This window comes from Falco peregrinus, chromosome 5 (assembly GCF_023634155.1).
Source record: "Falco peregrinus isolate bFalPer1 chromosome 5, bFalPer1.pri, whole genome shotgun sequence".
Classification (NCBI taxonomy): domain Eukaryota; kingdom Metazoa; phylum Chordata; class Aves; order Falconiformes; family Falconidae; genus Falco; species Falco peregrinus.
In genome coordinates this window covers 9930341-9944175 of record NC_073725.1, presented here as the reverse complement: position 1 = coordinate 9944175, position 13835 = coordinate 9930341, and positions in this window count along the sequence as shown.

The following is a 13835-nucleotide window of genomic DNA, read 5'->3' as shown; positions in this document are numbered from 1 at the left end:
TTAGTTTAACCATAAAACCTGCTTCTGATAGGTGCCAATACTGGATCAAGATCTGGGTCTGTTAAATTACACAGCTGTGCTCAGTTAAAGTTTGGTGACTTAATTCCACAAACACAAGGTGTTTCTGATGCAGGCTAGTCTTGCAGCCGTGTATGGAAGAAGTCTGCCAACAGGGAATGTAGCATAATGCTCTTACTGTCCCCTCAGCAGAACCGGGAGATCTAAAGACAATTCCTATCCTCAGCCTGGAACTTCCTCACTCCTATGAGTGTAAGTCAGACCATTTCAACATAGTTATTTGTGATTCAATGTATTAGAAATTCACTTTGACAGGTCTATCGGATAAGATCACATCACTTCAGTGACAAAAGAAGCTGAGAACTGTAGATGTCTGTGACTGTTGTTTTCAGATGGGGAATCAGAAAAAGTTGGCCTCTCTTCTTGCCTTTTGTTCCTTTATCCTTTTTAAATACCATGGTGGTACCTATTTGTTATTTGCCCTGGATCCATCTTAGAAAAACTGAACAGGACTTTTTTCAGCTGATTTTTCCTCAGAAGTCTTGTGTACCCAACAGATGTTGTATAGTGTGCTAAATACCCTATAATTTCATGGCAAAATAGGTAAGACAAGGAGAAAAAAGTGGTGAAATGAAAATGGTAACATCATTCCATATTCACAATCTGTGGTAAAGTTTCTAATTTATACTCTTGCAAATAAACCCTTAGTTCATCAGACAGTAACAGCAGCTAACTGAAAAAAACATGCATTTTTTTGTCAGGTATTTTTATTTTTTAGTAATTTTCCAAGAATGAGCAACTGAATACATTCCACCCACAACAAAGCCATGTGTTCACATGCAATGACAAATAGTATTTTTCTGCCTGAAAACAGAGAGTAGAATTCTGAGATTTTGGGTTTGAAGAAGCACCCTTGGGGTGGAGGGACAGGAAGGCAGTGAAGGAGACAGTTTGTGTGATATAGAAAAGGTAGAGAGCAGAGCTTCATCTTATGAAAAAAAAAATCCATTAATTTCTAGATGAGCCTTCCATTTATTTCAGTGATCACTTCAATCTCTTCTGACAAGTCTGGAAGTGACCAAGTAGGTACACAAACACTCTTGAAGCAAAATGCTACTGCATAAAGTGCCATTCCTAATGCAGTCATTACCCTGGCCCATGGGTCTGCTTAGTCCCCTAGTTAAACCTGATCTACTTCTGTCCAAGTCCCTGCTCCTCTGCAGTCCTCCTGCCTGTCCTTGGCCACATCACATGTTCCCCTTACTGCTTTTTGCCTGCTTGGAAAGAGACTGAGTGATGTCTTTCTATCTAACGATCTCTTGTTTCAAAATGCATTATTATAGCCTGAGATGACCACAGATACAGAAAGGGGACTCAGAATTGTCCAGAGGATGAAGAACTTCTTGATTTGCATTATAGGAATGGAAGATTAATAAAGATCTTTTGAATTCTTGAATGAAACTCTGGCTCCCCTAACCATGCTGTCATATAATCAGAAAGAGACTGTCTTGTGTGCCTTCTGCTCTCCCCAAGAGGTTAGCTGCTATACTGGCTAAAAAGTCACCTTCTGACTTTCACCCCAAATTTATTTGTGGCTAGTTTTATGCCTACTTGTTCTTGTCCCACCTTGAACTTGAATTTAAACACGTAATTTCTGTTCTTAGGGTTTCTTTCCCATTGTACTTACAGATAGCAGCTGCACTTCTTCAGTCTTTATTTTTGCTAGATTTAAAGTCTCAGAATAAGAAAGACTGCCACTGCTACTTCCACCTATGTGCTCCATCTGAGGAATGAGTGTATACAGCAGAGTCCCTGTTGTGGATCCTGTCACGGGCAGCAGGTGATCCTGCCCTTCTGCTCGGGCTGGTGAGGCCCATCGGGAGTGCTGGGCCCAGCGCTGGGCTCCCCAGTCACGGGAGACGGGGAGCTGCTGGGGAGGGCCCAGCGGGGGCTGCGGAGCTGGTGAGGGGCCTGGAGCACCTCCCTGGTGAGGAGAGGCTGGCAGAGCTGGGGCTGTGTAGCTGGAGAAGGCCGAGGGGGGCTCACCCGTGCGTACCAACACCTTAAGGGTGGGTGGCAGGAGGACGGGGCCGGGCTCCTTCCAGTGGTGCCCAGCGACAGGACCAGGGGCAACGGGCACAAACTGCAACACGGGAAGTTCCAGCTGAATATGAGGAAAAAGCTCTTTACTTGGAGGGTGGCGGAGCCCTGGCGCAGGCTGCCCAGGGGGGCTGTGGAGTCTCCTTCTCTGGAGACATTCAAACCCACCTGGGCGCGATGCTGTGCCTTCAGCAGGGGCTTGGGCTAGATGATCTCCAGAGGCTCCTTCCAGCCCTGACCGTTCTGTGATTCCGTGATCAAAATGATCTCTTCTCAGCTGTCACCTTGGGAGTTCTACTTCATGGTGTTGGTACTCAGAAGAGCATTTTTCTGAGGGAAAATTACATGGTCTCAGAGCAAACTCCAGCTCTATTGAGGACTGGACTTACAGAAATCTGTAAACTGAAGAGTCATGATGATTTTCTGCAGCATACTTTGTACAAAGCTTTAGGTGTGATGGACCATCATCTAAGTGCTTTGAAGGTGACTGAGTAAAGTGTGTGGCATTTTGAACCAGGCTCCGGAGACACAAAATCTAATGGAGTGTGAAAAGTTGCTTGTTAGATATGAGCAAATAGGAACCCAGCCTTCCGGAAAGGGGACAGAAAAAGTGCTGGGTGATTGGATTAGTTGATTAAATGCTTATTATGAGAGTTATGCATAGTTAGAATAATGCCAGCCTAAATGCAAAAGAAGTTTATGGTAATTCCTTAAAGAACAACGTTACCACTTGTTTCTGCCGCCTTTGAGTTACAATTTAACCATATAGCCTTATCTGTCCTACAGAGTTAATTCAGAGTTCAGATTAGACTCCTAGGTAACACCATGCATGGACTTCTCGGTTTTATTCCAGAATGAATGTCTGTGATCTGAGTGGTCTGGAAGTAATTATTCTGGATTAATCTAAAATTCCTTTCTGTGTAAGCAAGTCTTTACTGCTGTTACAAATACATTTTGCATGTGGAATAGTTATCTGGATAATTAAAAAATCATGCTATTTTATGATTTATTGTTATAATAATAATTAATTAAAACCAAATCTTGTTCATTCTTGCAGTGGGGATGAAGTTGGCTTAATGGTAGTGAAGTTTTACTACTCCTGATCTTAAATAACTGGACAATGGGAAAATGGAAAAATGGAGACAGATGGGAGCAAGTGAGCACGAGCTTTTGCTATTCTCCCCAGGCAGCATACTTTGATACAAGAAGATAGCAAAGAAAATGTATTTATTGTTATTTATAAAAATTTAATGTTATCAGGTGTGTTTTGGATATGTCAGAGAGAGATTTCATCACCTTCCCTGCTTTCTGCCCCCTTGCAGTCATGCCTGCTGTCCCTCCTCCTGCCTGGAGGGCTGCTCTGTTGCTTGTTTGAAAGAGAACTCTCGAAACACACCCTAAGTCTGTTTAGGGAGAAGACATTGTTTTATTCTGCGTAGGGTGCTTGGTGGTTATTTCCACAAATCAAGCACACCTATTAGGATCCTTCATTATATATTTTTACACAGGAGTTACAAAGCTCCACCTAACTAATACAATTATTCCACCTTCCTAATACTTATTCATTGTGCTGAGCAATCAAAATAATTTTGCACCTGTGCAGAGTATCGTGCTGAGCCAGCAGAAGTCTTACACCTGCATGGGGGTCTCAGGCAGTCTTTGGTGGTCATTTGGGGAGGAACACCCCTACTCTTTTTATCCTTTTATGGTCATGCATCATCTGAGGACACCAGAGCCCCTCTTTATCTTGCTAACTTCTCATTTATTAGATATATATCCTTGGTCAGAGGATATTGTCCTCCTCCTCTGGAACTTCCTGATCTTTATTCAGTCATTATTGATCTAAAACAAGGCTATATTGTAGACAATTCTTATTCTAAACCTTCACAGACATTTGCATAGTTTCCTTCACAGTTAATCTTTGACCTTCCTGCTGCAAATTCAGCATCACTCCTTTCCCGCTACTCTGCTCCTTCTGCAGGAGCCAGGAACATGTGGGAAATGATGATTTTCTGCTGTGCTGCTGTTACAGAGAGCAAGACTGAGCTTCCTTTTTGTGACAAGCTGACAGAATCAAAGTAATATTAATTGTCATAAATAATTGCAATCAGAGCTTGGTGTCTGGAGAGTTTTTTGGCTTAGCTGGGGCAGGTGGTTGGCCTTTCTTTGGGTGGGTATAGAGAATCCTGCTTCAGAGGGAAATCATTGCTAGCAAGGGACTGCACCTTATGTTGCTCCATTGCTGCCACCACCACTATCCTTGGACTGAGATATTGCTGTTGAGACTTGTTGCTCAACATCTCTTCTGAAAGATCAGTGCCTAATGCAAAACATGACAATGAAGTTTCAAAATGTAATAGTAAATATCAACTCCTCTGTAACTTTAGTTTTTATTCTGATATTGTATTTCTTTGCTAATGTTGTATTTGTGTATGATTGACCAGAGATGACACTATAAAATCATGGTCAAAATTTGTGGATTTCCATCTTGACTGAAGAAATTTCAATTTAACCTTTAAGGTTGAATTCTTCTTCATTAGGATGGGGTCTGCCATGAACTTACAGACTCTTTCCTCCGTTCCGTTTCCTTGGGTTTAACTTTAACTAGATTTGTTTCTATTATATGAACAAGGATAGATTTTGATTTATGGGAAGTTTTGTTCAATGGGGAGTTAATGTTTGCGTTGTCATTTCCTATCACTAGCAATCCCAGTGAGTGTCAGTGGTTGGTAAGTGAAGATGATAACCTGGGTGCATTGTGGTGGTAGCTTGGAGTAGTTCTCAGGTACTGCTTAAAGTGATTTTAAAATTATGCAAGATAGAGCATAAAACTTGCAGAATTATTCTAATGCATTTAATTAGTATTAAAAACAAGATCCACATTTGCATTCTTTCTTTTTGTATGTAAGTGTGCACACCATCTGATAAGCTAGAATTGTGGAAGGTCATCTAGAGGAAGAATGGAATAAAATTTTCCCTGTCTGTGAAAACATCTGCAGATCTAAAATAAAAAAGTGGGAGGAAGGGGGAAGAGAGTGGAACAAACCAGAAATTCTAATAGGGACATGGGTTGCTTACAAATAAGTATAAACTCTCTCTGTAAGACAGATAGTCCAATAATGCAGAACAGGGGAACTGAATAATGAGCTGATCACTACTGATTCAGGATAGATTAATTTGGGGATGCTGATATCTACTCTTTACTGGGAGTGACAATACAAGATGCCAGTGTGCACTCCTTTCAGACCTTGTGGCTGCTCCGAGCCCACTTCTTTCACTTCTTTTTTTCTTTTTCTTTTTTTTTTTTTCTTTTTTTTTTTTTTTTTTGTTGGGTATGGTTGTGGTAGGGAGTAAGTTTGAAGCCTATTCATTTTCTGGCTGAGCATTGTACCAGCAACTTGGCTCTTAAAAGTGACTGCCAGTTCACCTTTGGTGATTTCAGCTGTGAATACTCTGACCCCAGTGTTTGTGATGCATGTGCCAGTGCAGCCTGGGAATGATGGTACTGTAGAAAATGGGTCAGACCTTGAAGCATCATCTGTGCTTGGTATAGTGTAGATGGTGAAAAAAATGTCGTTACTGTAAGGCCTCTCCTCCTTAATTTGCCACCTGGGATACTCCAAAGTCTTAATTTAACCAAAGTTTCACTATGAAGTCTTGCTTGGCCATAATCCTGCCTCCCACATTATTTCCAAATGCAGCATAGCTGAGAGACTGGGACAGAATTCACAGGGGTATTCTTATGTAAACCAAGAAGATGAGTCCAAAACCTGTTAAATTTTCTGAAGCCCAGAAAAACAGCAGGAAAACAAATCCTGTTCGCTGAAGGCCCAGCAGTGAGCTGTGCCGAGCATCTGCTGTTCCCCCTGAGTGTGAGTGTCAGCATCTTTCAGAAACAGGCTGAGCTGCTGCCCTTGTTGGAATTTTGCTCAGGTTTATCTTTCATTCTTGTAATTAGGACCTTCTGATTCCTTTGAGAGTGCGTAATTGAAAGCATGTTAGCAGAGTATTTGTGATGGACATGCAATTTGGCCAACTTCCTAGATTTCTTTTTTCTTCTCATACCAGGAAGAGATAATATACAGCTGTATATTATCACTACATAGTGCCCTTATTTTCCTGCATTTTCTGTTTTTTCTGAAGCCCAGATATCAATATAAATCCCATGTAAACCTCTAAATATATTTAATGCAAGTAAACTGATAATATCAGTTGCAGTGCTTATAAGACCATCACGACTATCGACTAATTTGGATAAAGTAAATGTAAGTACATATATTAAAATATCTCACACAGATTTATATTCAGTGCTTTGCATTCAGTTTTTGTTTTCAGTTCAATATAACTCAATTGCATGGATTAGTTTCCTCTAAATTTGATGAAGCTAAATGTCTAGATTACGTTATGGGCTTGTACTTTGCTTTCTGTAAACAGCTTGTAAATCCTTTTGGAATAGTAGCGTTATGGTGTTATAAAAAACAAAAGCGTAGATCAGCAAAATTCATATACACAGTTATATTTATCAAATAAAAAAGTACATCAGAGTCATAAATCACCTATACCCTTGGTTGCATGGGGAAATTAATAATAGTGTTTGAGTATTATCTCTGAAACAGCATCTGCAGCATGTTTGTCATTAATATAAGAAAATAAGAATAGGAGCAAAGCTGAAATGCACTTGCTGAGACAATGTTTTTTATTGATGTCCCAATTCTGTTACTGAAATTGTGTACCAATAGCAGAAGCTCCGTCAAAGAGAAAATCTTAAATGTATGTGAAAAGGCTAATGTTCTTTCTTTAATAAACTTCATTTTACATCCTGGAAAATACAGCAGAATATAAGAGACTATAGGGACCCTGCTTAAGGAGACACAAGACATGGCAGAAGTCCCCTTAGAAGTGGCTATTTTAACATAAAGCCAGTGTTACTCAAAAGTGAAGGCAAGTTTCCTCACGAAAAGCACCTCTGGGATCACAGATGAGGCAGATAACCTTCATCAGGGGTTCCCAGGTGGCTTGTTATGGGCAAGACCCCTGTTGTGCTGTGTCATGGTGGTGTGCCCCATGTCCCCCCTCCTGCACCCTGGCTCTTGCCTCTGCTGCTTCCTTGTCCTTCAGGGACTGCTGCTGCCATGCTGGAGGGCCCAGGGCCAGGTGGGGCTACAGAGGTGGGCAAGCATCCCTTACGCCCTCAGACCTCCCTGCAGTTTCAGAAGCAGGGTGGGAGGACAACGGAGAGAGCCCTACACAGATGTCACACAGGTCTGTCGGAGCTGTGCCATGCTGGTGGGGCAGGGTGCCCTGTCACACACCCGCATCTCGTCCTGTAAGGTTGCCTTGGGTAGGAATCCTTCAGCAGCTCAGCTTTACAGTTTAAGCACTGCAGCTCCAGTAACGACCGCCTCCTCCAGTGACACCACCTAAATTGTGATGTGCTGTACAGATTTATTTTGCGGGGGCAAGAGAGTGTGTGTTTAGTTGGACCTACAGGAAAGGTGGGCTGCTGGTGGTGGTACCCTACCTAGCCTTCTCTGGCAGTCTGATAATAATAATGCTTTAATGTATATCAGATATTTATAATAATAGCCTAACTGATGTTTTGCTTGATGGTGTATAAGTAAAGCACATATAAATTAACAGGGTTAATTTATACAATTTTATATATTTATGCATAATATAAAATATTAATATTTTTGATAGTTAACGTATAAAAAGCACAGGCTTTGTTCTGGAGTTCTCAGAAAATTCGCTGCATTTGAACACAGTTGATACATGCTGTTTTGTGAAGCCCTGATGCCTAGACACAATGACAGCCATGCCGAGGGTACAGCTGCTTGCTCAGGAGAGGACTTGTGTGGAACAGAGAACTGTGTAGGTTGGATCTTCCTCTTGAGCACAAGAGACCAGAGCATTACGGGAGGCTTCTTTGTGAAACTTGTATCTCTAATGGATTGATTTAAAATTAAAAACATGGGTTCTCTTTTGTTTCCAAATGTATCCTAAAAGGGGACTGTTAGGTTTACAGGGACTATTTTAATGGCAAGTGATGCGCATTCTTAGCCTTGGTGTGTTCAGTACCTCCCACACAGCTTCCCCTTTTATTGTATACATAAAAGTGTTAGCCTTAAAGTGCTCATCCTGGGAATGTATGAAGATAGCTGTAATTTGTCAACAGGTTTTAAATCTCCAAGCTACTGTGTCCTTTTCCATCACGCTGACTGTAGATATTGTTCTGCAGAATGACTTGAGGTTTTGCACACAGGTGTGTGTGTGTGTGAAGTTCTTGCAGTTAATTATCCTGGCTTACTTTCTGCAAGAAGGAATCAATTGCTAATTGTATAATGAGGTATGAGTATTAGACTTCAGATAAATAAATAAATAATAAAAAAAAATTAGTTCATTCATTTGTTGTTCTAGGCTATCCGCAGTCAGCTGTCATTCCTGTGCATTTAAGTTTACGTTGGTGTGGCTCGTGGCTCAGTGACTATGACACTATTAGTCTTCTGTTGATTGATTCTTAAGCAATCTGTCCAATAACCACAATCAGGATGGATTTTTTTCTTTGTTTGTGTTACAAACCTGTCAAGTAAAGGGATATTTTTCTAAGCAATTGCTCCCTAGGAAAAGCAGAAAGGCAGCAAAAAGGCATTCGGTCTGACCTTGTGCTATTGAGCCAGGACAATATACTGCAGAAGAAAAGCTGTCAGCAACCTATTGTGGCAAAGCCTTGCTGGTCCTCAGGGCTTCACGCCAATGAAAATCTGTGCCAGACAGATACCTTGCCTTCTAATCTCCCTGTTTGGCTTATTTGTGTCTGTGGCCTAATATAAAATGTACTATGCCTGAAAAGACTCAAAGCAGATGCTCTGCGTGTAAAAAGATCTGTCCATGAAACCTTCCTTCATAACATGGGCCAGAACTGCAGCTCAAGTGAAAGTATCTATGAGTTTGATCCTGGTGACAGGACCATGTCTTTCTTCCTGCTAGACTGCACCTGACTGAAGATCATCTCGAGTTATTCTGGAAGCACCTTAATGTGCTGCTTCCAGAAGAATTTGGCCCCTGAGTGCCTGTTTCCTCTGCTTGTAGCTGCTGCTGCTGCTGTGAATTTATGCATTAGTAAGGGGAGCCTGATTAACTACCAGCTCCTGAGCATTAAACTCAGGCAATTGTTATTACAAATGCAAGCTTTTATTACTTCAGCAGATGCTTCTACTATATGGCCCAGAGGGGTTTTTTTTTCATCATTTCCTCTTCCTTTTCCCTTCTTCATCCTCAAGCTTTCATGAGCAAATGCCAGCAGGGCTTAGCTCCAGCTCCTCATCCTTGAATAGCAGTGAGCTTGCTGTCTGATTAGGTGATGGGGGATTTAAGCCATTTTCCTCCAGAATTAAGACTTTGGGACATTAAACTGCTTGATACTACATGTTGAAGTTTTTTGGTGTGTTTGAGTGCTGTTTGGAAAGATGGTTGTGTTTACACAGACTTAGAACTCATGAAAAACCCATTGTGTGTGTAATTCATTATGTAGGCAGTCATTTGGTAGGCAAAAAATTAATTCTGGGAAGACAATGTACTATTTCAAGTCTGTTAGAGTTCATAAAATATCCTGATGTTGTTCGATGTAAAAACTGAGGGATTGTGTTTTTCTACATAATAAATTTTTTAAAGTTATTAACCCAATGCTGTTCAAAGCAACTAAGAACTGTGTAAAAGGCTTTTATTTACCACTCCTCCCTCACCCTCTATTTCCAAAGTATCCTAAAGATAAGGTAATTTTCATTTCCTGTGTATAAAGTTGAAAACATATTTGTGCTCTGCTGAATCAAGGATTTTAAGGCTCACAACCTGAAATACAGAAAGCAGGACCTTCAGTACATAAACTTTTGAAATGGGTCTTAGTATGTACTATGAAAGATTGATCACTACATTGGAAATGAGGTGAAGAAGTTGACATAGACAAGAACAAGAAGTTCTTGCATCAAGAAGTTGGCAATTTGCTTTCTGTTGCCTCTGCTCAAAGATACTGATGCTTTTAGATACTTTTTTCCCCCCAGGTGTTACCCCTCACAATTATAAGAGGTTTTTGAGGATGATGTAACACATTCAGCATGCTCAGGTTTGAAAATAAAACCCACTAAATATCCTATAGCCTACAAAAAGAAGTTTCATGACCATGCAGATTGTCATGACTGTCTTCCATCAGAGATGACTGGTAGAAAGATTTTTGCTGCAAGGCACAAGTAAAGGTAATTCAGACTGTTGAGACATTATTGAAATGATAAAGCACACCTTGATTTTCACAGAAGTATGTTTGTATCAGCTTAGCATACTTTGTGTCTAGGGAGAAGGATGTTTCTGGATATGTGATATCAGGACCCCTCAGTCTTTTTTTTTTTTTTTTTTTTTTTCCATGGGTCATATTGTTTGAAGAAATAGTAGGCCTCTGGATCTATTTTCATCCTGTGTGTGGATATTCCCTGTTGGGCTCAATAGTTTGTGGGAGCATACAGCAGGCTTTTACCTCTGCTGTCTGAAGGGTCTGTCTGTATGCTGAAGGTGGCTGTCACCCAGACTGCTGCGAGTCTGCCTACCTGATCAGCTATGGCGCTGACCACAGCTCTGACTGAAATTGGAGGTGCAGCTGTGGACCGCGTTGGCTTTCCCTAGATAGCTGGTGCAATGGGCTGGCCTCCAAGAATCCAGGCATAGTATGACAGTGGATGAAATATTTGGCCAAGCCATGTCTTTGTGCACTGTAGACAAGCCAATGATGGCACTTAATAACCCATATGTGTGTATATGCTGGAGGTAATGGCCAAGTCAGTGTGTTGTTGGGCAGCACACTTGAAGAAGGGGTTAAGGAGTCACTTTGCATGAAGAAGACAGGTTATATAAGTGTATGTATGCAGAGTTTTTCTCAAATAGATCTCCCTTCCAAACTCAAATCAACCTGCTGTGGTTTCTGCCCAGGGTTATGATGGAAGTTGTGCATCTCTTGGTAACAAAAATGCACATGTTTATGTGATGAGCCAGGAATTGATAAAGTGACCAGCCTCCACATGGAAGCTGCAAAGAAACTAATTTTGTGACTCCTGTGGTGCTATTTAGTCTCAGTTTTCTTAAAAAACTGGGCACATGTATGATCACTAATTATTTCCCAATGCTATAATTTTTTTCCTGCTCCCCTTCCATCCTGCCCTCCCTCTCAAAAAAGATACTTTTCATAAAGTAAGCATTTATGTGATTTATCTCCCAAGGGAAAGCCCATCTGTTTAATAAGCTTTATCAGAAACATCGCTCAGTTCTCCTTACTACTCAACCAAAGATGATTAGTTGACAAGTACATGAGATAAAAATTAAACTGTTTAGGGCATGAGCTATTTAAGAAAGAGAGAGAGATGTAGGATGAGGGCTTAATTTTTTTTTCTTAATTTTAACATTAATGAGCATTTAATGTGACTGTATTATCTCTAAAGAGAGTAGGAACATAATGAGATAGTAAATTGGTGTGTCAAGAATTTTCTGAAGCAGAGCAATCTTTGTAACCAACTTGACTTCAGGCAAAATAGCCAAACTGCTGCCATGTAACAGTGCAGTATATATCAGCCAGTGATACAAAACATCTTGGGCCCTGGGAAACATCTATACAGGGTAGATGCAGATATAATCTTGAGCTAGGGGACAGGGAAAGAGGTGAGGGCTGTATGGTGATGTGCATATCACATGGCTGGAGCAAATTTAATGTTTCTGAGTGAATATACAGCTCCTTTCTGCCCCATTATTTTACACTGTGGAGCTGAAAAGAAAAATCCTGATTGTACCTGTCCATGGGAAAGGAGCAGATAATAGAGAAAAACCTGTGCATAAACCTGTTGGAAGTTTTCCTTGTAGCAAGATTCTTAATCTTTCCTCACCTCCTCCAGGGAGGAACATATGTTTCTATTCCTGAAGTCCATGACAGTCCCTCTTATGAAGGTCTAAGCAGAATTATTAAAGTAAAAGGTCTACAAAAAGGCACTCTGTGTAGCTCACCAAAGAGAAAGAATTGATCTGATCGGTCTCTAAGCACTCACACAGAGCAGTGGCATTGATAGTGACACTCTGCTTTAGCTGATTAAAGAGGTTGAGTTTTAATGGTTAGAATGCAAGCCTTACCTCCCCCGCCACCCCGAAAATTAGTCAAGGACACACACACACATGCAGGACAGAACTGGTTGCTGTAACAGGGACTGTCAACAGCCCTGGATAGGGTGGAGATGATCCAGGCAGGTGTGTACTTGCATCACTTAGGCCAGACCTGGCTGCTGGATTTGAGTTTAAATGGAGCCCTGGATGGTGACCCAAGGATGTGGGGGGGGGCCCAGATGAGGCCACTCAAAAGCAATCACAGCCTACACGTGTCCTCAGGGCCCTGACACAAGAAGGTGCTTTCGTTTAAATTGGATTTAACAGCAGGAAGTTGCCTAATTTGTTTTGTGGAAGGGTTGTGATTAGATGATTTTTTTTTTCCTACGAGTGCTGCAAGTATGAAGGTATTCAGAGACTGGTTATAGTTCCCTGTGGATCTGCTCCAGCCTTCTTCAAAGGCAGAATGTGACGGAGCCAGCAACATGAATTCCTCAGCTAAGAGTGATAGTCTTGTTTCTGTTTTAAGGGTAGCAATACCTCGCAAAAATCTGTCCCTTTTTGTGCCCTTAGGGGTACTGGGGAGTCACATCTGGGAGGGACATCATGAAACAGCTCTGCTCTGATAATTCCTTACCTGGCACAGAAAAGCAGCTGGAATGCACATGAGGGAAGTTGTGCTTGATTGTACAAATAGATGCTTCCAAAACTCATCCTGAACTTTCTTCTTGCTGAATAGCTCCAATAAGGGCACTGAAGCAGAGCATATAAATTTCAGTGAACACGATGTAGTCAAGCTGAAAAAGTCATTCTTCTATAAGTCAATAGTGTAATATCTAGGATTTAACACGTGCAGATGCAGTATTAAAGTTCAACAGAAGTAGTTCCAATGACCTTGAAAATGGGCCCTTCTACAGTAAAGATATAAGCTGTGCTGTCTGAAATGGCCTGCAGTGTCAGCAAATGTGTGGTAGCTGTTGAATACAGCTTTTAGCTTTATCATGTACTTAGAAGTCTAATCAATAAGGCTGACTTTGGGAAATACAACCTTTTTCTCCTCCCTTTGCAACAATTATGACTTATATTTCCTTTCAAATCAGTTAAAAAGTACTTTGCCTATTTTCCAAAGCATTGAACTGTTCAGTACAAGACAGCTAGTTTCTTATTATTCTAGTATTGAGAACTTTCAGATAACTATTTTCAGTATAGGTACATCTGTGCTAATAAACACTTCTAAGGATTCCTCTGGGTCTTGGTTTAGGATGCTGCTAAGGAAAAAAAAAAATATAAATCCCAACATATGTTGAGGTCTTGTTCAGAATCTGATGTTTGCAAATGAAGACTGAGGATAAAACGCATGCTAGTGGCTAACTTCTTTAATGCTGACATAGATGAAATCAGACATGGGAAACTTGGGTTTGCATAAGGTCTCTTAAAGGCAACAAAAGTCTCTTAATTGTTTGCAGCTAGTGCATTGGAGGTTAATGTGTTTCAGGCCAGCTCAGGTGCTATGCAGCTTTGTAGGGATTTCTAGCCAGGAGCTGCACACAATCACAGCATTATGAGGGACTTGGAAAGCTTTAGATTTG